At 39.4% G+C, this 25,276-nt stretch overlaps 1 protein-coding gene across 1 annotated transcript in view; it reads right to left on the bottom strand.

Annotated features, from left to right (window-relative positions):
* nexmifb (neurite extension and migration factor b) overlaps nt 1–23,082 on the bottom strand; it is a 62,477-nt gene extending 39,395 nt beyond the window's left edge. The window contains exon 1 of the mRNA XM_041991034.1: nt 22,973–23,082. The gene's annotated coding sequence lies outside the window, so the exon portion shown is untranslated. The remainder of the gene's footprint in view (nt 1–22,972) is intronic.
* Nucleotides 23,083–25,276: the final 2,194 nt, after the last annotated feature.

Genomic DNA, 25,276 nt, shown 5'->3' with positions numbered 1-25,276 from the left:
AACTTCGCACCACGGAAAACAATTTATTAGCGGTGTTAGCTAGTAAAGCCATAGCAACGATGCAGGCCAATCGACTCGTTAGTTTTGCAAAAAGTTTATTCCCACTGAGAGGGAGTTTTTTTTTTCTCCCCAATTCCACCAGGTGCTAGCACAAGAAGAACTGTTAAGTTTGTCAGTATTGGAAAGTGCCCTGATGACTGTATTGTCATTTTGACTGAAAACTGAATAGGCTAGTTCAAAATAAACTGTCAAAAGCCAAGAAAATATATATTTTCCCTATGTTCGTAGGAACATAATATCCTATAAATCAAGCTATGTGTAATAAAAAATGAAAGGTCAACACTTGGATTTCACTACAGGCTGTCACACCTTGCAGGATTCTTTAAACCTTCACAGATCTAGAGACCACACACTGATGATAACAAATGACAAATCACACATGATCTCTCTTCTGATCTTATAGTGTGTTGTGCACTATGGAGCACATCAAACACTAACAGAATTTTTAGCAGAGTATCAGATTCTTCATGCTCAATATTTCAAACCTTGTGTAGTCAAACGAGCCTTCAATGTAAACAAACATGGCGGACAAACAGGAAGAAGTAATGATGGTTGTTTTATGGCCTCTTACTTTCTGAAAAACTCACATAAAAGAAAAAGGATTATGAAAAAAGTCGTGGAGACTATTAACTACCAGTGATGGGAATAACGGCATTATAAATAACAGCGTTACTAACACTGATCTTTTTTTCAGTAATGAGTAATCTAATTAATTACTCTTCATGTCATTAAAACACCATTACTGCCAAAAATGTGGCATTTTACTATTACCAAAGCTGTTTTTTCATCAGATCATCTAGATCTCTAGCAGAGGGTCATGTTTTTTGTTTGTTTTTACTTCCTCTTCCTCAGTCAGCTTGCGTCTTGATTGGCTTTTGTTCCGGTATGTGTGACATTACACACTGCACATGCTCAGCTCCTTTAGGAGCACCCCACATAATACAGGATGTCTGGTCATAAATAATAAACATGTTCATTATTTACAATATCTCCTTCTGAGGCCTTACGATCGGATCAGACCGAACAAAATCACTCTTAACACACCCCACACCACAGGAAAATCGGGCACAATGTCGTTTGCACCACCAGACAATCAGGCTTTTGCTGGGTTTGATTGTAAGGGGGGCCTGATTATCCTATAGTGTGCACCCTCCTTAAACAAAAATGTAATAGCCTTGCAGTGAGAAAGTACTGCAGTGATTAATATGTTTGTGCTGGCAAGTTAACCCTAACTGATGCAGCAAATAGCTTATCATTCCTTAAACAACGATGCCAAAATCACTTTTTATTTTTTATTTATTTTAAGAATTTATTTTATTCTTCACAAAAGTCAATACAACATAAATTTCAAACGCTTGAATGAAAAGGAGTCGAAAGAAGAAAAATCTCATATTATCTGCTCCTAACACACAAATAATTAAACCAATGATTAAATAATATAATAACCAAATTAAACAATAAACCAGCACATCCTCTGATCAAAGAAAATACATAGCTTAACTTTCTTTTTAGAAGGATCAAATTACTGGTCTGCATCAAGCAAATAAAACAAACGGATAGTTTAAACTACTAGGGCTTAAAAAACTCACTAATATTGCATTAAATAGTTTTTTTAAGCCCTAGTAGTTTAAACGATCCACTTATTTGTTTTGTTTGCTTTAACTCACTGGGATGTTAACAATAAAATTAAGTTTTTTTCCCATATGCACAATGCAAAGAGAATTTAAATTAATGGAACTATACAGATGCATAGCCTCTAGAAAGCCTTTTAACAGACTAAAGACAAAGGCTTCAGTTTGCTATAGGGAGCATTTACATTTGGACTCAGAAAAAATGGAAAAAGGGAAAATTGCAAGTTGCAACCATCATGTCTTGTACCTACTGTACAAGCCTGTGGGGGCAGGATCTGAGGTTTCTTCATTTGCCCAGGTCTACATTTAGCAGCATTATATACCCAAAAATTAGGTCAGCCAAATACCTAAATACATTTAATGAGTAGATTTTCCAACAATATTTGCTTTTTTTTTCCTGATGGAACAGGCATATTCCAAAATGACATTGTCAGGATTCATCAGGCTCAAATTATGAAAGAGTGGTTCAGAGAGCATGAGATAACATTTTCACACATGGATTGGCCACCACAGAGACTACACCTTAACACCACCAAGAATGTCTGGGGTCTTTATACAATGGTCCAAAAAATGGCTGCATCTCTGAAACAAAGATGGATGTGCTTATTGAATGGATTCATGGTAAATGCATGCCCTAATTAAGCTAAATAAAATATAGAAACAAAATTTGTTTGTTATGTTTGTCGGGTCACCTTAAACTTGCCATAAATGTGCCCTAAATGAAGGCATAAGTTGGCAAAATGTTTGGAAAAAGAGGGCAGGATTTTCTGTGGACAATTGACAGCTAAGGCCTCTGTTGGTAATCAGGCCTATTGATCAGAGCATGTGTGGGTCTGTGAAGGGCTGGGAGCCAGTGGATGTGTGCATATGCACAGGGGTATTAGCAGCGCTTATTCTCCAAGCCTGTGGGACAATGCAGCCCCTGAGCGAGGTGATTAAAAGGCCCGGCTATTGAGTTTCTTCAATCAATGCCCTCCTGTGCTGGACAGAGCAGGAGGCCACTTCCTAAACAACACACACACAGACATGCTAACATGCTTTTACCTCCTTTATTTTACTTCTCCCTTCCCCCAAATTTTAAACCAGCTTCATTTAGTGTAGAAGCCAAATCCCTATCTCTTGGCTGTGTGGCTTCCTTGGCCATACCACATTACAAAAGGACTTTCAATTTGCATCATGGGCACTGGCCAATTAAACTAATCAAATATTGGAGAGAAGAAGGGGTGCAGGAAAAAAAGTAGAAGCTTTCCATTTAAATGGATAAGGTTAATGAGTTATTTGTATGGTTGACGTATTCCGATGGTTTAAAAGGTTAGGCGCATCTATACAGCTGCCCTTTGGAGTGATCTCCTCCGTTTCACGCTCCCTCAAGCAGCGGTAATGAGAGGTCACTGTGCACCATAAGGGCCTTAGGAGCCAGCCACGGCCTGACCACCACACAGCCACTGACATATTAAGGTTTCTTCCAAAATAAACAAGCCTTGAAGAGCAGAGCAGGTCATTTCAGAATTTTCTCTTAACCTACCTCTCTGTCTCTCTTTCAATATCCTGACAAGTGGTCTCCTTTCAGCTCACCATGACCAGAGAACACTTCTTTGTCTTTTTTGTTGGGGGGGGGGGGGGGGGGGGGGGGGCATCCACTTTTAAATTTTCAATAACAGCAGAATCCTATTTTTTGTTTCCTAATAGCCCCTCTTGTTTTTCTCATCTCTAAATCCCATTTTAGAGAGCTGGCCTGTCCTCTTTACATCCGCAGTTGTAATCAGAAATGATAGTTTGTTTTTTTTTTGTTTTTTCTTTCTTTCTTTTCTTTTCACTGCATGCCTCATCAACACCTCAGTTAATTCAGTCAAAGACTCTGTATTCTAATAACACACTAACTCGTGAAAAATGAATTAATCTTAGCATGATTATGGAGTAGCAGGCCAGCAAATACATATACCAATTTCCATGCTGACCGCAGTCCAGCCATGAACTCAGACCTGGTGAGAATCATTAAAAAGGCTCCTGCTTAATTCAAAGCGATTGATTTAGTAATTGTTTCATTAGCCTGTATGTCCAAATAGGCAAAAAAAAAAAAAAAAAAGCCCATATCACAGGCTACCAGGCAGCCTGGGGAGTGTTGCTGTCAGGTTTGCCAGTGTGAGCGGACAGAGGCGGTGGGCTCTGCTTAAGACAGAGTATTGGACAAACACAAACAAACGAGGCAGCGGCCACTGTGACTCAGTGCTCTAATGAACCAGCGTATTGACTTGCTGGCTTTCTCTTTCTCACTGCCTCCATGTCTTTCTCTCCCTCTCTCTCTCTCACACACACAGCCTCACTCACTCTCTCCCTCTGTCTGCTATGTTTGTATGGATCCCAGCTGCCACTCGGAATACCAATTACTGTAGGACCAGGAGTGGGGGATGGAGAAGGAGAGATGAGGGAAAGAGGGATGTAAGAAACATACTGGGGAGAAGGGAGGAAGGGGAAAAAGGGGAGGAAAGCCATGGAGGTGATCCTGGTTGCCAGTCTTCACTGGGTCACCGGAAGAACCAGAGCTACAAGTGATGACGGAGCCAATATGCTGTTCACTGCTGCCTTGTCAGGACTTCTTTGCATTAAATTACCACACACAAGGAAGAGCAGTGGAATTAATGAGGACTAAATTGCAATCATTTAATTTTCTTCTTTTTTAACTTTTTTATTTTTAGTCTTATTTAGATATGAGATGTTTGAGCCTAATGGCTGCATCATTCTGTTAGAGCAACAGCATCCAGTGATTCAGACAATGATCATTTGTCTATTACTGGTCCTCAAACGTGATTAAAGCATACCTGTAGAAGTGATATGGGCATATCTAATGTTAGCATTTGTGATTTGATGGAGCATAATGTCAAGTACAATATAGTAGTCAATGTAGTCACAATTTTCTCAAAACAATTCGTCATACAACTATAACAATTCATATTAATCAGTCAGACCTTTACTTGAGGTTGCAGGTGCACTACAGTAATAATGCAGTTGTTACTGATTTAAGGAAAAACTTTTTTTAATTTTTTTTTTGTTTTGTTTTTCATTAAATTAAGGAGACTGTATTAGTTAATGGTACCCCATAGAATTTGTACAGTTTTCTCCCAAAATGTTAAAGAAAATCACCAGGGAAGCAATTCAGACATCATTTCAAACACATTCAGTTCTTACCAGACTAATAGAAAGTCGTGTATGTCTAAAATGGGCTTTTGTCTGAGACGAAAATAAGCCAAACCACAAACATGAAGCAACTGGTTAAAAAAAAAAAAAATAGGCCAACAACTAAAAGATCAGTTGTTTGATCGCTGCTCCCAACTTCTTCTGGTAGCAAATTATTATTTTTCATATTAAAAATATCAAAACACAATTCAGAAATGTACCCAACACGACAAATATCTTTTATGTCCTTTTCCAAGAGAAGGTATAATGTTTGAGTGAATTTATTTAAGTCAAACTATGCTGTCATCCAACACTTAACCAAGTGCTTTTGGTGCCTAAACCTAACCAAACATTGAGATTGAAACTGAAAAAAAGATGAGTTTCACTTGAAGTCCTGGCATTTCTGAGACAAAAAAGTATATATATGTATATATATATACATATATATATATATATATATATATAGTCTCACATGGAGGCCAGTCTCCATCTGTGGTATGAAAATTCCTTCAATTTATTCAACTGATTCCTACCTACTACTGTGGACTTCCCTACTCATTTTAGAGACAGGGCTTGCCCTCTTATGTCAGATATTAGAGTGTCTGATCTGATATCAATATTATTGCAAAAAGACACCTTGTTTGTGTCAAAGATGCTGCCAGCTTTGACGAAACAGCAGTATTTTAGGCCCTGTGAATAAGAATGATTCTGTCGCACCTTGCAAGGAGCCAAAAAGTGCCTCGATGTTAGACACCTACATCCCAGATGCTGTGACACTCTTAGAGTTGACACACAAAGGTAAATCAAAGGATGCCTTTTCTGTGGTCTGCCAAAAATAGCTGCAGCCCCAGCACAGTGAGGGAACAGGGTGTTTCACTGGCAAAAGTAGCATTTTCCCAATAAAAATGTGGGATGAATCTGTGTGCCGCATCACCCATTTTGAGATATTTGTATTTGATAAGGGGATTTGAGACTGTCGGAGAGGTTTTGCGTCCAGTGATACCCCTTCTTTCCCTCTCCCTTTCTTTTCTCTTCTCCAACTGCCGCAACAATTCTCATGACAACCATAATGAGCACGCTCACATTCTGCACGATACCACTAATTTGAGAAATTTCCAGCACAAAGACATAATTAGACAAACTAATTAGACGAAGACTTCGCTGCACAGAGATCCTCCACAGTTCAACTCATCCGCCTACCTGCCGACAACTAAAATAGGAAGCAGCCGTCAAACCTATCCATGCTTATTCCCCTCAGTTAGCGCAGTGAGATGTTTGTGAGATGGCGCACAAGGGAGTATAACATGATCTCTCCCATGGGTTGCTGCCGCTCCTTAGCAGCGGTACAGAAATGCCTTTGTTGTGGCTTCAGTGTCACATAGGACTAACAGGTCTTACCAAGCCATAGATTGTCTTCCTATTTATATCTGAGCCTACATGCTCTGAAAAAAGCCTGCACCTGTACACCACCATGTAAGACATGTTAATAAATCAGATAGAGATGCTGAGTGAACTCTTAAAATTGCACAGAGTTCAGGTTTAGGTGTTCATTGTGAGCTATAGGTGAAGTGGTGGGTTTCCTAATGAAGAATATGACAAGAGTGCTTAGAGAGAGTTGGAGTGGTGAGGGAGGTAGAAAGGTAATTGATTTTAAAAGTGATGGGAAAACCCACAGGTCTCAGGAGGGAGCGGAAAACTGTCTCGACGGATGCAGAAGCCCCAGCTGCCTCCAAGATTAATGGAATTAATTCTTAGTCTCACTTAAATACATTTTATAATGGGAACTTAAATTAACATTTCATAAAGCCCCAAGAGATGAAGTCAAAGTGTAAATTGTTACTTTTTTTTTTTTTTTTTTGCTTTTCTCTCTACAATAAAGCCTTTGTCCTCTGAACATGTGTTCCTTGTGGGCACTCAGTCTTATCCAAATAACTGTGTTTATTTGTTTGCATTTTGTACCCATATTAAGGAAAAAAATATAAAGAATTTTATTATGATATGAGCGCAGACCGACTCATGCATACACAATAACAAACTTCCATGCCCACATAGAAGCTCAGGGGGCCGTATAAGCTTGTGCATGTGCATGCAAACACATCCGTGTTTCCAAATGCTTGGCAGACTGTCACTGCATTCATTGTAGAGTCTCAATAGTTGTGGGCAGATTTGTAAGAGCATAAGAAAGAGACACAGACTGTGTGCCACAGTGTTTGTTACTGCTAATTTTCTGTCAGGTCACCAAGTCCAGATAGACTGAGTAGCAAGGGATTAACAGTCGGCAAAGAGGGCTTCTGCAAGCACAGGCAGCCGCTAAAACAGATAATTCATATGCATATATGCACACACACACACACACATGCACAAACAAGCGGCATGTAGCAAATACTTTATGCACAATGCACATAGATACACCACCTCTCCAGAGGCCTCATCACTTGAGCCAAAACACTGCAGCAGCATACATCTTTGATAGCAGTTTTTAAACCTATTAGATCCTATGGCTAGCCCTACTCTTACAAAGAGTCTCTCTCAATGGAATTACCTGCATAAATAAACCACAAGCAAATCCCAAATAGTGCACACAAAAGGCAAAAAGGTGCACTCATGCGCAAGCATATACACACACCTCAAAGACAAATATCAAAGGAGTAGGTTGTACATAGCTTCATTTGAATATAAAAGAGAAATATCTGGTTTTATGATGCTCAAAAACTATTTAGCCCATAGGACAGAAACTGAGCAGTGACAAAAAAAAAAAAAAAGTTTTCATATCTCTAATATATTATTATATTGACACATAGATAATTCTGATCTCACAGATTCTGCTTGATTATACTATTAGAAAACAAATCGAAACAAATAGATGGGTTAAATATGTATGTTTATCATTAACAAGGGACACAGCAGATATATGCTAACACTTGGCTCTAGTACAAATGTTTCCCTGCTGAAAGAAAGTTCGTATTGTGCCTTTTATTAAACTACAGCTGTATATTATGTGTGACACTGAGACCAGTCTGAAGACGGTCTTGAACTCTGCATATGAGACCGTTTGTTGCTTGCCTAGGACAGACTTTCGTCAGGGAGTCCTTCAGAAGTGCTGGGAATGCAGGTACAGGGGGTGTAACCGTAGCAATATCTATCACTAACCACGAAAGTGAGGAGTTTCACTTTGTGTGCTGATATAAAATGAGTTCGGTGCATTCATAAAATTACTGAATGCTGTTTGATCAAAATATGATGAACAAACATTGTAATAAAATAAATAAATATATGAGGTACGTGAGGAAAAGATACATTAAAGCTGTATACACACTCAAAGAAATAATTTGTTGAATGAACTTTAAAAAATCATGGAAATCATTTCCACACAATTAAATTACTCTTTTTCAACATAAAACAAGTTGTTGTTTTAATCCAATATACTTTATTTGGGTCAACCTAATTTATTTAAGTTTGTTCAACTCATTTTTGTCTTTCTAGTGTGAGTCAGTTCAATTGTGTCTGTTTAACAAATTTTACATTTGTTTGATTTAAACTAATACTTTAGGTTAGTTCAACTTAATTTACATCGGTTAAATTAACTTCATTGTATTGTACAATCTAAATTAATTAAAAGGGTTTAAAAGACTTCTCTAAATAGGATCAGAGTAAATCATAAAGAATGAGTTTACTTTACTCAGATATATGTGGTTGACTCAAACCAAGGATATTTGGTTTAAAGAACTGAAATGTTTAATGTTGAAAATAAATAAATTAATTAGGTGGAAACGATTTTCATGATTTCTCTTTCAAGCAAGGATGCGCCGTTATAACAGCTTCCGCTACTTCACTGAACTCGGCATCAGAGAGGTAGACTTTGTACTTGACAATTGTCTCCATCAAACCATCCATGATTGCTGATTTAAGTTTTACATTAGGATTCAGCAAGGTTCCAGTCTCTCTGAACGCAGTGTTGGCTTTTTCAAGCTGCAGCTCAGTTTCATAAGAAAACCGAGGAATGTTGAAAACAAGGGGCCAACTGGAGGACCGTGAGGAGGTTGACTCAGGAGAAGACAGGATATCCGTGTCATATGAGCTGCCAGATGCAAATGAAGAGCTGTCATCTAGAGACTGGGAGGCTGCAGCCGCTGAATAAGAAGGTGGTGGAGATCCATCAGGCAGGTGAGGCGTTTCTGAATTAAAAATTACTCTGAGGGTACCTTTGTCCATGACATCTGAATCTGAGTCCAAGTTGGTGAACTCATTTTCAAAGTCTGGATCCATATACTGAAGTCTGAAGCTCCCTTCTATTCCAAACTGCTTCTTTGTAAACTCTGCAAGTTCATTGACAGATTCTGGAATTCCATCTGGGAGAATCAGTTTTTGTGAGTTGTTTTCTTCTAAGATTATCCGGAGCTTTGCAGGTCAAGACATGTTTCAGCAATCTAAATATGTAAAACAATGATAGGTTACAACATGAACAGGTTTCAATATGAAAAAAAATATATATTCTTATAATATGCACATCTTATAAGTTGATAAATCTTTTCAGTGTCACCATTCAGGTGGTTCCAACAAAATAATCTGCCAAAGGGTAGTCATCAGCCAGTTCATTAAGCCTAATCATGAGCGTTTCAAAGGCCAAAGATGTCAGCTCAAAGGCTCTGAAATGTTCTCTATACCACCCATAAAGTCTCTTTACAATAAAACATGGTTTGTCATTCACAATGTAAATCTGAAGAATTTCCCCAAAGTCTGGCAGTCCACTTGTACAGCCATGAACAACTAGCATTCCTTTTTTATAATTTACACCATTACTTGTCACACTGTTAACAAGATGAACTTCTGTTGTTCCAGGGAAGTGCTGGTCAGTAGCTTGCACTATTTCTTGTTTTAAAACATCCACTGGAAGTGTAGAAACATTTGGGACCTCTGGAGCAGATTTCTGAAAACTGGTCAGTCTCATGTGATATCCCATCATGAGCTGATGCTTATTTGCCAGAGTGAGGGGCACATTTTTGAAGCAGTTGATGTGTCACACAATTTGCTTGAAAAAAATGTGCTTTGCCTCAAAGCTCATTTTCCATAGCTCCACAAGAGGACCAAACATTAGTTATTAGTTGAGGATAGTGCTCTACATAGTGATGTTTTGGGATTAGCTGCACATGAGGGAAGAGTTCATGGAACTTCTGTCTGTGTCCTGAAATTTTCAGCTCAAGATAGGCAACTGAGTCATCTGTATGTGTTGGAGCAACTACAAGCCCTATTATGTCTTTTAAGTCCAACAGAACATCCCATGCTGGTTCACGTTCAGGAACCAAACGCCCAATAATAAATGGAAGCAGTCTTAAAAGGGACCAGTTTTCATGGCCATTCCCACCGATTGTTTTACTTGTTGAAAAAGTAAGTGGGCCTGCATGTGGCTTCTTTCTTTTGTCTCCCCACTTATAAGGAAAATGAAAGATGGCTTTGTTGAGTGTTTCAAGATTGAAATATTTCTTGTTTACAAGGACACCCAAACAATATGCAAGCTCTACTGGCACAATGCCTTCGAAAACATCATGCATGACATCTGGAGGATAGCCTGTGTGAACACTAAAGTGGGTGAGTGTTTTAGTGATAATGCAATGATTCTTCACCCCAAAACAACTTGCACCACTCTGTGTAGCTGTTTTCACATGAAAGGCATGAAGTTCTTTTCTCCTGAGACTGAATGCACCTGACTTCACCTGACTTGTCTGAATGTCCACCTTTGTTCCAGTGCAAAATCTACAAACATAACCACTGGAGAAGCTCTCATTCAAATCTGATTAACTGTGAGCTTCCAAGTTATCGGCCACGACAAACTGGATTGTTCCTTTAAAGCATTTGCCAAGCAGTGGAATGTTAAGTCCCTTTTGCTCTAGAGTATTTACATCTTGAAGAAGAGGATGTAAAATATGCTCATAACCATATTTCTTCAAATCATCACTTTTGCACAGGACTGCCAGGTAAATCGAGTGTAGTGAGGAATGTAAGCCTGCAGGTAAATTATTTAAAGTCCAGTAGATTCCACAAAGTTTATGCTTCCTGCGAGACGTTCCCAGTGGATTACAAATCTCAAATTCATCTATATACAGTTTTAACAAAATTCTCAACTCACCGCCTGCCAGAAAAATACTATCCTTATAGTGTGATCCATCTTGAGAAGATCTGTAAACGTGTTGCTCGACAGACGCCTTTCTTTGCTGTTCACTGTGATTTTCGACTACCTTATCCACAACATCTTTTCTTTCAAACAGCTGCTGCAGTGATTTCAGGACAGGCACATACTGAAAACTTTTCTTTTCTTTAGCATCAACTGTGTACTCAGTAGGTTGTATCGCATCGAATTTGTTTTTGTAAAACTGGTTGCGGAGAAAAGATGTACTTAAAGCACCACTCTTTCCTATAGCTTTGAGCAAAGGGTTCGATTCACAGAAAACAGATGTTACTTCTGCTATAAAAGATTCATCAGTTGTAATGCTATGTTTTTTAAATAAACCGTCAAGAATCCTAATCGAGAATGGAAATGTGGCTGATCTTAACAAGTAGTTAAGTTCCTCCAGAAACTCATCCAGTTTTGATCCTGGTACATGGGAAAAATGCTCCAACTTGAACAACACTGCAGCAAAAGTTTGCTCAAATACATCAAACAGGTTCTCAGTCATGTCTGCATTACAGCTTGAAGATGTACTGGGTGCCAGAACCTCAGGGTCATAATGATTATTTGCAACCTCTCCAGGACTGTCGGAATCTTCTTGTAAAACTTGGGTGTTTGTGACTATAGCAGACTTGAAATGTTGCAGTTTGTGGGGGTTGTGCTTCCTATTCTTGTGTGAGTGGAACGTTTCATAAATGTTGATTTGAAAAGTGCAACCTTCAAACATACATTCAACGGTTTCATTATTCTTTAAATGAGTCCCAATGTGTATAAAGTACTCTCTCTCTGTAGAACGGCTGTTACATGCACACAAATGACAACTAAATGTGGAAAATTTCTGAATCTCTGAAGACTTTGTTTTGGGATGAACTCTACTCAAATGAATACGCAAAGCATTCCACGTCTTAAAAGTACAAGGGCAATTTGCATGAGGACATGGATAGCGTTGTCTCAGAAAGTGCTGTATTCTGAAATGTTTTAGAAGTTCAGGTCTACCACACACGGATATACAACATTCCTTACACCTCCACATTTCTTAAAAAGTGGTAGTTTAAAGAAGCACTGAGCTGATCAAGTGTTGTTGGACCAAAGCACAAATTAATCTAAACATTTTAAGCAGAAAAAAGAAAATAAAACACCTAAATTGTTAGCAAAAAGAAAAAAAAAAAGTAAGACTGTGGGAAAACAGCCTGGGAGAAAAGTCAAGAAGAGGAACAATGCACCTTGCAAAAATACACATTTACATGAACGCGCACAACATGCACGCACATAGCCACATGCATTGTATCAGTATAAAATGAGGAAGATAACTGAGGTAGGCGGGTCTTTCTGGCTGAACCTGAGAACTCTGCACTTCCTGTACTAGAGCTCAGCAGCTAAGGCTAAGATGGACCTCCTCTTAAGAGATATGTATTGCTTTAGGGGCGGTGTGGCTCAGCAAGGTATAGCGTTCGTCTTGTAACCCAAGGGTTGCAGGTTTGATCCTCGGCCAAGTCGAGTTCATGTCGAGGTGTCCTTGGGCAAGACACCGAACCCCTAATTGCTCCTGATGGGTCGTGGTTGAGCGCCTTGCATGGCAGCTTCCGCCATCAGTGTGTGAATGTGTGTGTGAATGGGTGAATGTGATGTATAATGTAAAGCGCTTTGGGTATCATCCCAGGTACAGTAAAGCGCTATATAAATACAGACCATTTACCATTTTTCTTTTTGCTGGCTAAACAAAGAATTGTTAATTCTACTCAATCTCTGGTGTTTTCAGCCTTTCTTTAAAAGTGGATTTTTTGAACACACTCCTTCTGATGTAATTTCAACAGGTTGTGGAAAAATCGCACACTTCAATACACTTCATAAAACAATGTGCTGACCACATTATAACAAGCACATTTTGACTAATCACTGAGTTTCATACATTCGTAAAAGCTTTACCAGCCAGTGATGCAAAATCTCTGTGATCTTCAAATCTGCATTGCAAAACGTATTCAACAATAATTAATAACAAATGAAAAAATTAACAAATCACTCCAATTATGTAGCCTCTCCCTCACAGCACTGCAGTGTGAATATAACATATTGAAACAATTATTTAGACAGTATTTGATAGCTACAGTCAGCTCTATAGTTGGTATCTTTTTAAAACCTCACTGCAGAGGAATTTACCATAGGTTACTGAAATGCTAAAACAAATGAAAAAAAAAATCAACTCAAGAAATGTTCTGATGATGACAGATTCAACATATAACAGTGCCTAGGTTTTAATCTGTTCAGATAGATTTGTGTTACCTCAAAAGCGTTGAAAATTATTCTCTCTCTTTCTACTTCTGGTTTTACACATTACAAATACATCTTGAAATGTCATCAACATGGTGAACTTACGATATCGCAAACATCAGCTGCCATAAACTGCAGTAACACATTAACACATTAAACTAATTAAGCGTTACACAATGTCGTTACCTACATCATGGCCGATAGCTAGTTTTTTTTTCTTTTTTGCTCATTGTACAGTCATAAACCGATTAATCCAATAATACTTAAATTTATGTACGTATATATAAATATATATTTAGATACATTCAAGCATAGTAATTAATTTTCTTGGATGACATTAGTTTCCAGCTTACCTTCCATGATCCTCATCTGCAGAGCACTGTGTTCTCCTCTTCTCTGGAGTTGTAATCTCGCGATAGTGCCCGAGATTTTCCCATGTCTGTCTTTGAACTTGATTCATTCATGTTAGTTCAACATGAATTAATTAAGTAAATATTGAGTTGTAATGTTTTACCTAAAATGTACACAAGCTATTCATGTAAAGCTTACAGTCATATTTTCTTAAGTTAAAACTACATGTTACAATTGAGAAACTTGGACTAACAGGCTGTTTCTCTTTTTTGAGTGCAGTTATGTCTCGCCAAGCAAATTCAATATCAGCTTTCTTTGTTGATCACCACAACAGGATCTTTTGCATGACATTAGTCAAGTTGTTATGATGGAAGATGTGAAAGTTTTTCAGACAAATCATTAAAAACAAACAATGCTGTTGGTTTAAAATATGCAAGAAAGGAAAGCTTACAGGAAGTTGTTGTATTATACTGTATGCCTTTGTGAAAGTGTTTATTTTTGCATTTCCTTCTTCAAACACAGTACCTGCTGTTTAATTCTAATAGTGCTTTACAGCTGCACATTGGATCTGTTCTAAATAAAAAAGGACTTTTAGGTTTGTCACAATAATAAAGGATACATTAAAATCACTTCAGTTTTTAGCTAAATTAAACTTTAATGCATTTTTATTGAATTTTCTTTCAAGAGTTCCCTTGTAAATATCAAGTCTTTTAATCTGCTTTAGTTTTGTGCAAATATCAGTAGTGTACAGTGAATTTCGCAGGTAATTAGGACCCAGAATAAAAACATAACTATAAAACAATGTCTGCAAGTTGCACCTCTGTACACTGGTGCCATCTCTACAGCTCAAAAGTTTTGAATTCAGCTGACAATATGCTTTGATCAGTTAGAGCAATAAAACCTCCACATCGATGTGCACAGATCCTCCTAATGTCACCAAAACAGCTGCAACCCATTGAAGCACGGTACAGTAGTAATGTGCATCATCATGTGGGCTGTAACATAAACATGCTCCTGGATTGCTCAAACCAACTCTGAACCATCAGTAAAAGCTGGGTTATGCTAATTTTAAAAAAGTACTAGGGCATTCTCTAGTGAAACCTGGTTAATAACTACCTTCATATTATTGAATCCTTTGGCTTTAAGCTCAATGTGCATTGCTAACCTATTAGCCTCCCTTCACAAAATGCCCTTAAGGGATGCAACATTTTATTTCAGCTTGTACAGAGGTTTGCATACCCATGTCAAATGATTCAAGCAATAAACATTAACTTACTAAATGTGTGTCGGTCATGTTCACTCACCCAACCTCATTTATTCAGAGAGCTGACATTTATAATTTCCATTTATCTATGCCATCTTGTATTTCATTAATAATGTATATCATTATTTTTCATTTACGTCAGAAGAGCACAGTATAATAGAAAAAAAAATCCAAGCTTATATAACCTGTCAATTTCCTCTAGAATATATTTAAAGCAGAATGCAAAGCTAGGCTAAACAATATTTAGCATTCAGTGCAGTGTAGTTGATCACTCTGCAATATTTGTGTTGTTTATAGCTGATTCTCCAAGCACAACAGCACTCACAAGATGCCAGGGAAATAAAGTAGATTTTATAAATTTTATCAGACCACATTAAGCTTCTAAATACAAGTACTGGAATCAGTATCATTATCAGGGGACAGCTTGTGTTTTACATAGGACAGGGGTGTCCATGCACATTCGATCCTAGAGGGCCACTGCCCTGCATTTTGTGGGTGTTTTCTGCTGCAGCATACCTGAGTCAGATTAATCGATCAACATGATTGGGCAGCACTTGACAACAATAAAAGTACCAATTAGTGCTCCACAATATAACAAACATGATCAACAATATCACAAACCTTAAAAATAAATTTTGAGTTCTGCTTTTGTGCCCATTGCAAAATTATCCAGTATGCTAAAGGTCCAGAGTTGGACCGGAGTCCTTATTAAAGGCACCTCAGATTAGTACCATATATTCAAGTATTTGTTATTTGAAGTATTGCATGATGCATGTATTAATGATTCATTTTCATGCTACACGACACACCTGATCCAGGAATCACACCTGCAGGTCCATAGTTTTACAAATGCACTTGCTTCAGTCATAATTCCCGTAATTTGTAATTCTATCTTGTGCAACAGACATATAGACATCATGTGACAGCTACACTCAGCTTTAAAGTCACATTGCATTTTCAAACCTCAGCGCAGACTCATTTTTGCTAACAGTTTTAATAAGTTGAGTTGCTCTACATTAATGATTCCCAAACTTTTTCTGTGGTGTCTCTTGACACTATTCACCATTACCAATACTTGACTATTACCTGGTCAAGGTTTGGGCATGATATGCCTCATCATATTTTGTTGTCTTTTTTGTTGTTGTTGTTGCTTAAATCTCTGTTCTTGATTCATCCTCGTTTGCTCATTGGTACTGTCGATGTTTTGCTAGCAGAGCAAAAACTATAAGTTTTATTTAGCCTTGCTGCGCCCCCATGGCACAACTCTGGGACCCCCCTGGGAGGCCTGCCCCCCAGTTTGGGAACCACTCATCTTAATATTCTTTAAGTTCAGATCCCAGAGAAGAGATTAATGCTAATAAACCTGAAAAGAATATTGGATCTATTTGGATCTAATATGACTCAGAAATTAGCTAGTACAATGACAGTAGATTCCGCTTGTTGAGCTGCATCTCTCATGATGGACATGAAGTCCTCAGCATAACACGTGTTTCCATTTTCACCTCACTGGGAGAGTTTTAAAAACACACATTTGTATCTGATTTTTGACATATTGCCTAACATGTGCTCTCCATGTGCCTGCATGTGCATGCATGTGTCTGTATGTGTGCAACACAGAAAACATGTAGAGAGATAAATGATGTATTGTGATGTAAAGAAGATAAATAACACAAGACTGTTTTGTTTTTCATCCAAGGACAAAGTATAAACTTGTTCTAGAGGAAATGTAAACTTCTGGCTTCAGTGTTTTGACTATAGGTTGCATCCTGCAGTTGGTAAGTGAAGCCATTCATATCTCAACTTTGCATCCTTGTGTTAGAATATAGAGCAGTTCATATTTTGATGTCATCTCAGGTGGTAATCCTCCATCTCATGTTTTCATATACTATATTCAGCATTAACACTGGGGAAGCTGTAATTCAAAGGGTTAAATCACAAACCAAATCGCATTTACATTACAAAACCAATCTCACATTCAGGTTTGAATTTTCTCTTCATTGGACTGCAGTTAAGGATAGTTTAATTAGTTGTTGACTTCTGTCCAGCAAACTTTTCAAGACATTTGAGAAATGAGTTGATAGCCAAATAAGTCACAGCACAGCACACAGCTTAGTGTAGATTCTTTGTCTTATTATTTTTTTTAAATAACTGCAGATTAGTTTTCTTCTTCTGATTTCCATAAATGTCCTTAATTCAAGACAATGCAGCCAAACTTCAAGTTCACCTCAATTACAGTTTATTATTTAAAATCAACTACGTTTAGAAATTAAGTATGAACACAAAGTGGGTTAGAAAAAGGTCATAATATTTTAAATTCCAAGCCTAATTAGAGAGAATGAGAAAGCCTATCTATGTGTATTACTTTAAATTTTCTCTCTCTGTTTTAAACTGGACATAGAAAAAGTGAAAGATAAACAGGTTACTCAAGTCAAAGATAAAGTTAAACTGTAAAAGCCAATACTGGTATCACACAGAAAGCCTGGAAATTATTCAGCAAATTCAAAGATCCTGAACTCCAACAATTTGCCAAATATCACAGAGACTCTATAAGGCTTTGTGTGACTAAGTGATGAATTAGCTCTTTTATCAGCGACGGCTACACTGAGGTGCATATTTGACTCCATGTGGAGAGCATTTTACAGGCTCAGCTGTGATATATGTGGGCTGTATTCTGACAGTGTCGCTGAATGATGACTAGGGGAAATGGGTTAGAGGAGCAGTGAGAGATAGTGAGTTGAAAAATGTCTTTTTGCACAAGACAGAGCTCCGGCATGTCACAGTATGTTGCTGTCAAGGGTGAGCCGAGAATAAATGTCAGGCCCACATCCTGGCCCTTCAAGACTCTTCATGCTACAATTAGTTACTTGTTTATGACAGCAATGACTGGGTCACTGTCATAATGTAAAATATACTGTATGTGTGTGTGGGGGGATGTGTGTGTGTATGTGCATGCACTGCAAAAAAATAACAGGAGTCACAAAGCTGAGAAGAAACTCAGAGCTAGCAGAAATTCTCACTGTGACTTGCTGGACCTGACACACAGTGGGAAAACAGTGAGTATACACACAGCTGTACATCCTAGAAGTCAAGCAACCACCCGACACACTTCATACACTCTCCTGTGATGCATCTGAAATGAGAAGTCCTAATTATTATTTCCATTTTGCCCCACTCCGGTGACAAGGACCACTAACTGTGAGTGATTATAATTATTACCCATAGTAGAATAGCAGTCATGCTGTTGTATCATCAGCAACATCATCCAACAGATCAGGGTCAGATCCAACTTGAAATTCATGTATGCATTCCAATTCAAGTTCTCAGTGTTAGGATATTCAAAAACATTTGACTTCTGCTAAGATGTGCTGTGCATGGATTATGTTTGGCCTCCAGCGTGCTATGGTAAATGAAAAGTGAAGCACTTTTCATCAGCTGACTCTATCTGACAGAAACACCATTGCATCTGCCAAACAGGCTTTTGTCACTTTGCTCTCTACATCAGCCACAACTTCTGATAAAGCAGCTATTTGGTTCAATTATCACTAATGTTTGAAAAGGGCACAAATGGCAACGTCTCCACAAACAGCGGTGCAATTAAAGAGAAATGAATTACAACAGATCTTTGACTGAATGCCCACAGTGACATAAATTTCACAGACTCAACTACAAAAAGATTTCCTGCAAAATATAGCCTGTCACTTATTTGTACATAAATTCCCAACAATGTTTAGAGTGGAAAACAAGCCTGTCTTGAATGGCTGGTAATTATGTACAGCAGCAAATAAAGCATGGTTCCTTTCTGAGGCACTGGTGGCTTGTTAAGTGGTGAACAGACAAAACAGCATTTAGAAAATGAAAGGTGCAGGGAAACATCCAGGGCACAGCAAGCTTCCCTCCCATAGGAACAACACTGTCTCTCTTACGATCATTTGATTGTTCCAACTGGCTGTACTGGACGCACCCTGAACCCCCCACCTCCAACAATAACTGTCTCTCCCTTTTTTCTGTCCCCTCGCCCTCAATTTGTCCTGCACTAGCTCTAATCTTCCCACCACATCCAGTCCTCCTCTCATCCTGTTTTCCCTCTTTTACAATGCATCCTGCAATGTTTTGCTCCCATTCTCTTTATCAGGCCCTTTATTTCATCCCACCCCCACTTTTTCCCAGCCTCCAAATCAAAAATAAGACTAATAAAGGTGGCTTATTATTCCAGTATTCAGAACCCTGACAGTGTATGTGTCCAATGTTACATGAATATAGAGCTGCTGCTGCTCCAACATGACAAAAAATATGTTCAAATGAGACAAGGGGCATTGCAGACAAGGGGAATCTATTAGTGTTATTATATAACAAAAAACAGAGCCGTTATTGCCACGATGTGTGTCATTACAAAGGGAACCATACATAGAAGCACACTGTGTGAAACCAATTAAAATCCAGCACTGTCATATAGATTCCTCCCTTTCTAAGACATGTTGCGACTCCACTGCTTTCACACCATTCTCATCATTGCACCTGTGTCCACTGCATTAAATCTCCACCTTTGAGTTCCTTCTTAAATTTCCCAGCATCAGGTCTTGCTATCTGTTTCAAGAATCCCACAAGCTGAAATTCAAGGGGGCCTGAGAGAGTGCAAACAGATCTGGGGAAATTTCACATTATCTATCCATCTGCAATATAAGGGGGTCTGATGTGGAAGCAGGAAATGAGCTATGAACGTCAAGCCTGCCTGCTCATGGTCCCAGTGGCCACCAGCCTACATACTGAGATCAAGTAGGCAATGTGGGAAAAGTACTTTAATGGACCCCAGTTTAATTGGACTTTTATTTGTTCATGTTTGGAAACTTGATGCATTACTTTAATTATCCTGGCAGAACTAATTCATGAATACGATACAAGAACGAGGCTGGACTTGGAATTCGAAATTTATCCAAAATGCCTCCCTCTCTGTCCTTTTTTTCAACCTCCTATAATCTATGTGCTCCTGCTCCTTCTGCCTTCCACAGGAATCTCTCTGAAAGGATTTGTAAGATAGTGTAAACCCTCTTAACCAGCAAGCTGACATGAATGAATCCACTGAAAGGAGAAGGGGAGGCCATTTTTTCTCATCTTTTTAAAAGGCAATGGGGCCCACCCAAATTCTATAAGTGAGCAAGTCTGTGTTTGCTCGGCCTTAAGAGTGCATAGCAGCCCTCATCGGTTCAGCTTCTGCTGTAGAAATGAAGGTGAGGGGGGCAGCTCTGCTCTCTGCTCACATCTACACTTAGTCCAATCAACTGCTCTGTCAATGCCAAAGAGCAGCCAATAAACAGCAAACTCCTTAATGTCTCTGATTGCATTGTTTTTGAGCCATTACATCACTCTGCTGTAACAGTTTTGCCTCAGCACTGCACATTTCATACTGACACATATTTTTTAAAAGGAGGGCATTCTTTTAAGTAGATTAGCAGAGTTTGCCTGTCAGCTACAGATGTTTTGTTTTTTTTTGTTTTTTTTTTGCCTCTGTCAGCCACTGTGTGTAAATGTGTGCAGCAGTTTATGTTTAAGTGTGTGCACATGCAAGTGCAAAAGAAGCATTGTTTGTGTCTTTTGGGGGGGCAGCAAAGAGCTCAGCAGCGACTCAGTCCCTCATGACACGCTGCAGCTCCCTCCTCACAGCCATGAAAAGCAATCAGGGCCCAGCCTTCTCCCCTGGACTTACCTCTGCCTTTAATTACAGAACTCAGCAGCGGCAGCAGCAGCGGCAGAAGCAGCAGCACAGAGAAAGACTGCCTCCGCTGGGCCACAGCCAGCATGTCACAGCCCAAACACAGGGCTGGGGTCGACACTGCAGGCCTCAGCATGCAGTGGCCTGACACAACCAGTGTGCAGAACAATTCAGTCTGTCCAGATGGGCTTAGTGTGCTTCTATGTATATTGCAAAAAGTCAAGGTGCTTTGTAGTGATCTGAGAAAACCCCAACATTCCAGATGTAAAACAGCACAGCGTCACACAGTCAAGGAAAGCCCTTTCTGTGTGCTTAATGAGATGTCACCTGGTTAAAGTCAGAACATGTAGTATAACTAATTTGGGAGCACTTGCTTATGATACTGCAGCATGTCTTTCATTTTGCTTTAGAATGATCCCAACATACAGTGAGTAAAATACCAATCAGAGTCCTTGTTTATAAATATAGTGCCCACTTCTAAGTAAAGGGATGACTGATGAGGATCGACTTATTGAGTATAATTGAGACTATAATATGAGAGACACAGAGGCCTGACACATGTGCCTAAGGCTGAAGTCGAGGAGAAGCAACCGAGCACACATGGACAGGGAAAGATAAGAGCCTGTGTACACAAGCTGCTGGTTATTACTGCAACATAATACTCCAACAGCATTTTAAACACATTTCCAGAAAACCTGCCAGCGCTGTCCTTGCTACGGGGGAACAGAGCTGTGGTGCTGTAATGTGTAATTGGACCGATTTCTCACTCAATTTAAACCGAACAGAAAATGACACTTTAGTGGAAGCAATGAGACTGACCAGGTGTAGACATGAATGGCAAATGCAGTATGTACAAATCTCTATGGCATGCTTGATCGCACATTACACAACCAAGACACATACATAGATATGATAGCTATCACGGTTTCCACATGTACGATCTTCAAACAAGACTGTCCGGCCTGAGCAAAGAGGCCCTCTCCCCTCCCCAAGTCACATAGCCTCGGGCTCAATGGCACACTGTGCCGTCACACATGATAATGACACCCACATCAACGTGTCAACTCAATTTGTCCCTCTTATAGGCTTTCTTTGACTCAATCAATGCATGGCCTTCTATCTGCTTTCCACTGCTGTCTTCACATTAGAGGAGAGGGCAGTAGCAGGCAGCAACTCACTGCTTCTGCCCCTCTGCCCCTGCAGTTTAACATTATATTATGATCTTAAAGCAAATACTTCAAACATACCCAAAGTGTACAAGGAAGAAAAACAAAGCACCCTGTCAAACAGGCAACAAAGGTTGCATCAAAGCAAGTCATGTCAGGTCAGTAACTATGTGCTGTACACATCATTGCCTGTGGCACTAAATTCACAAAGTTCGTATCTAAAAATCTCATCTTTGCAGAGAAAAAATATTATTTTTTAGCTTGTTAAAATGCAATTCAATTTAAATAATCTTTTATCCAAAGTTACGCCCTCACATGACCATTGTTCAGAGCTGCAGCAGCTCATTATTTTTTAGAATGCGGCTGACGGTGTGGCTGACTGGGACATCCAGTAAACATCTGTCATGAAGCGTCCTTAAAGGGGAGCACAGACACAGTAAGCTACTGATCTAGTGACCCCCACAGCGCAGGCATTCACACATGCTTTGGCGCACCTGTGTGCACTCTGCTGTGGTGATGTGAAGACCAATTCTTGGAATTTGTGCTTATAAACCGTTTATGAATCATTTATTCACCATATCACGGTGAAGAGGCCTAGCTGTAAGATGATGTGTTATCCCATTAGGTTTCAATAGCCCATTCATGAATCATTCATTAGTTTGGACTATGGATTATTCCCCTTTAATCATTCCTTATTCATATTGGGGCAGAACTACTCCGGATGCATAATGTTTATTCAAAATGACGTCCACAGGCCACTGTTTGTCTCCAAAACATGCAAACAGTCCAAGATAGCTGCCTTCAATGTGAACAATCACACGTGGCATCTGTATTTGTGTTGCATTTCTGAGCCTAAAGCGAATGGATCTGAGCTCGTGCTTTAAGTAAGTGGGGGTATTTTTCGCAGGGAATGGGTAATCGATGGAGCAGAGACGAATGAATGTAGGCTACTAGAGCTGTCCCAAGGAGGTAGGGCTGCTACTACACCGCATGCATGGTGTGTTTTCTCCTTTGAACAAACATGTCCGATCAGACCAAAACAGGAAAAATCAGGAACATAACCCTGTGTGTGCGTGTGTTTGTGTGTGTAAATCGAGCTGTCATGTGCATACCTAATAGAGCTCGCTCTCCCTATTCAGATACACACGGCACGCTGAAGAGCAGCATAATAACGATTTCACTGCCTACCTCCAGAGCGTATGCGCCCAAACTGCGTTTTTTCCCCCGTCGCAATGGGATCCTTCTCAGCTGCTCTGGACAGTAGTATCAGAGATGCGTCTTTCCCCCGAAATGCAAACACTTCCCTTGCATGTACCCCCCTCCCACCCCAGCCCACCCTCCCCGCCACCAGCAGCAGCAGCAGCAGCAGCCCGGGCCTCCAGTAATAGCAGGTGGACGCGCCTCTCAATGATGGAGACAGCGCGACTCTCCTCTCCCCCGCCGCTCCATTTTCAATTACGGAAGAATTCGTAATCCAGGAACCGCGTTACAGGGCAGCCAGCATATCCTAATTTCGCCGCTTTTCTCGGGACAAGCGGCGGTCGTCGCCTCTCAAACTCCTGATTCGCGGCGCCCCCTCGCCTCTTATCTACCTTTTACGAGATGCTTGATGTTGCCATTGTCACGGCGTATTTCTCTCTCTCTCTCTCTCTCTCTCTCTCTCTCTCTCTCTCTCTTTCCCTCTCTCTGTTTTTTCTTTTTTTTTCTTTTTTTTCTTTTTTTTTTTTGCAGCTGGACCTCTCCCCCTCCTTGCGACGCGCAGTCTCGTAGGCGCGCACTGTGCCAGCTCCCCCTCCGATTCTTCTCGGCGCGACCTATGAGCGCGCACAGCCAGCCGACGCAGGGCCACGCACTGCTTTGACGGACGCGCTGAGCAAATCAGGTAGCCCACTCCAAATAAGACTGTATCATAACAGGGCAACTGCAATGACATGAATAATGAATAGGCTACTCATGTTTTTGCCTGTGCGCTGAATGACAAGCCCGCTCACAACACGGACTGGATGCAATATTTTGACAGACTTGAGGGACTAAAGTAGATAAACAAGTGAATCACCCATTTGATTAAAATCTTGTGTTATTTATAAAAAATGGCTAAATGTTTTCTTTAAAATGGAATGATTCGTGATGTGTAGGCTACAGTATAAACTCTACAGTAGTATGAAGGTTATTATTATCTGAAACATGACAGTAGGTGGAAGACGAGTATGGTATTGTCCTTACAAAGTTTCAGCTTCTTCATGTGTGCCCCCACAGTGACTATGATTTTCACTTTGCTGGTAATTTTCTCCATAACCACATAATAATCCATAAAATGTCAGGTGCTCCGACTTCTGAGAGGTTAAGATAATATTTCAGGTTCCACCTTCCACTTTATTTTCACAGAGGAGAAATAAATTCATAAAATAAAAATTGATTGCCTTTACTAATCTCCCCTTAACTAAATGTAGAACAATTAGTCAGTTAATTGATTAGTTGACAGAATGTCAATCTGAAGCAGCTTGCATAATGTTTACATGATTAATCATGCAATGAGGAATGTTTGCTTATTTAAATGTGATTTAGTGTTGTAGTAGGGTTATCTGTGCTGGTTATCTGAATAACACATGATGAAGAGTGCATTTTTATTAAACTTCTATGTATCAGACAAATGCAATGTCTAAGTAAGTGGTTATTAAGTCATCTATGTTTATCCAAAGTTGATTAACACCAACAGAATAAATAAAGAAATAAATCAGATTTAGGAATAAAAGTGGTATTCTTTTTGTAGATTGCTATTATAGACGTTTTTGGGGGGGAACAAGAGGATGCCGTTTCTGTAGATAGAGGAGGGTTTGCTATGATTGCCTGAGCATGTGTCTTGCAAACTGCTAAATAAGTTTAAGCTGAATCTGAATTTATCAAGGTGTGTGTAAACAGAACAGAGATGAAGGAAGATGCTGACCATCCAAAGTCCCATCGGCTCTGACTCTTCAAGGAGGTTCGAGTTTGCCATGATCTTGTTAAGAGCAACATCTTATTTGGCTAAGACTGAAACTTCAATTCACTTCACTCTTTTTTTTCTGTTTAAGGAAAAAAACCTAACTCTTCTTGACAGTTTCACCACCAGGAGCGCTGTGCAGCTTTGCGGTACACATCAGTGTGTAGTGTTTCTGGTAGAAGAGATGTAAGGGCAACTCAAAAAGTTGTTTTCCATTTTTCTTCAGCCGAAGTTTCTGTTATTTTTAGATGTGCATGAAGAAGTGTATATTCCCAATTAAAGGTTTGTCTCTACTCATACATTTTAGGTCTCTGTCTCTGTGCATTCAATGATATAGATCCACTAAACAATGTAATGCAATGACCTCAAACAAAACACAGACAATAGGAGTCTTTGTACTGCAGCTTAGTCACAGATATCACAACTGATGTCACATGTAACATTTGATTTTAATATAATACCAGTTCCTCTGAGTGTTCGGGTTATTTATCATATCTATCAATATTCTTCTG

The sequence above is a fragment of the Melanotaenia boesemani genome, chromosome 7 (genome assembly GCF_017639745.1).
Source record: "Melanotaenia boesemani isolate fMelBoe1 chromosome 7, fMelBoe1.pri, whole genome shotgun sequence".
Lineage (NCBI taxonomy): Eukaryota > Metazoa > Chordata > Actinopteri > Atheriniformes > Melanotaeniidae > Melanotaenia > Melanotaenia boesemani.
The sequence above is the reverse complement of the archived record's forward strand: the minus strand, read 5'-3'. Positions and strand labels throughout refer to the sequence as shown.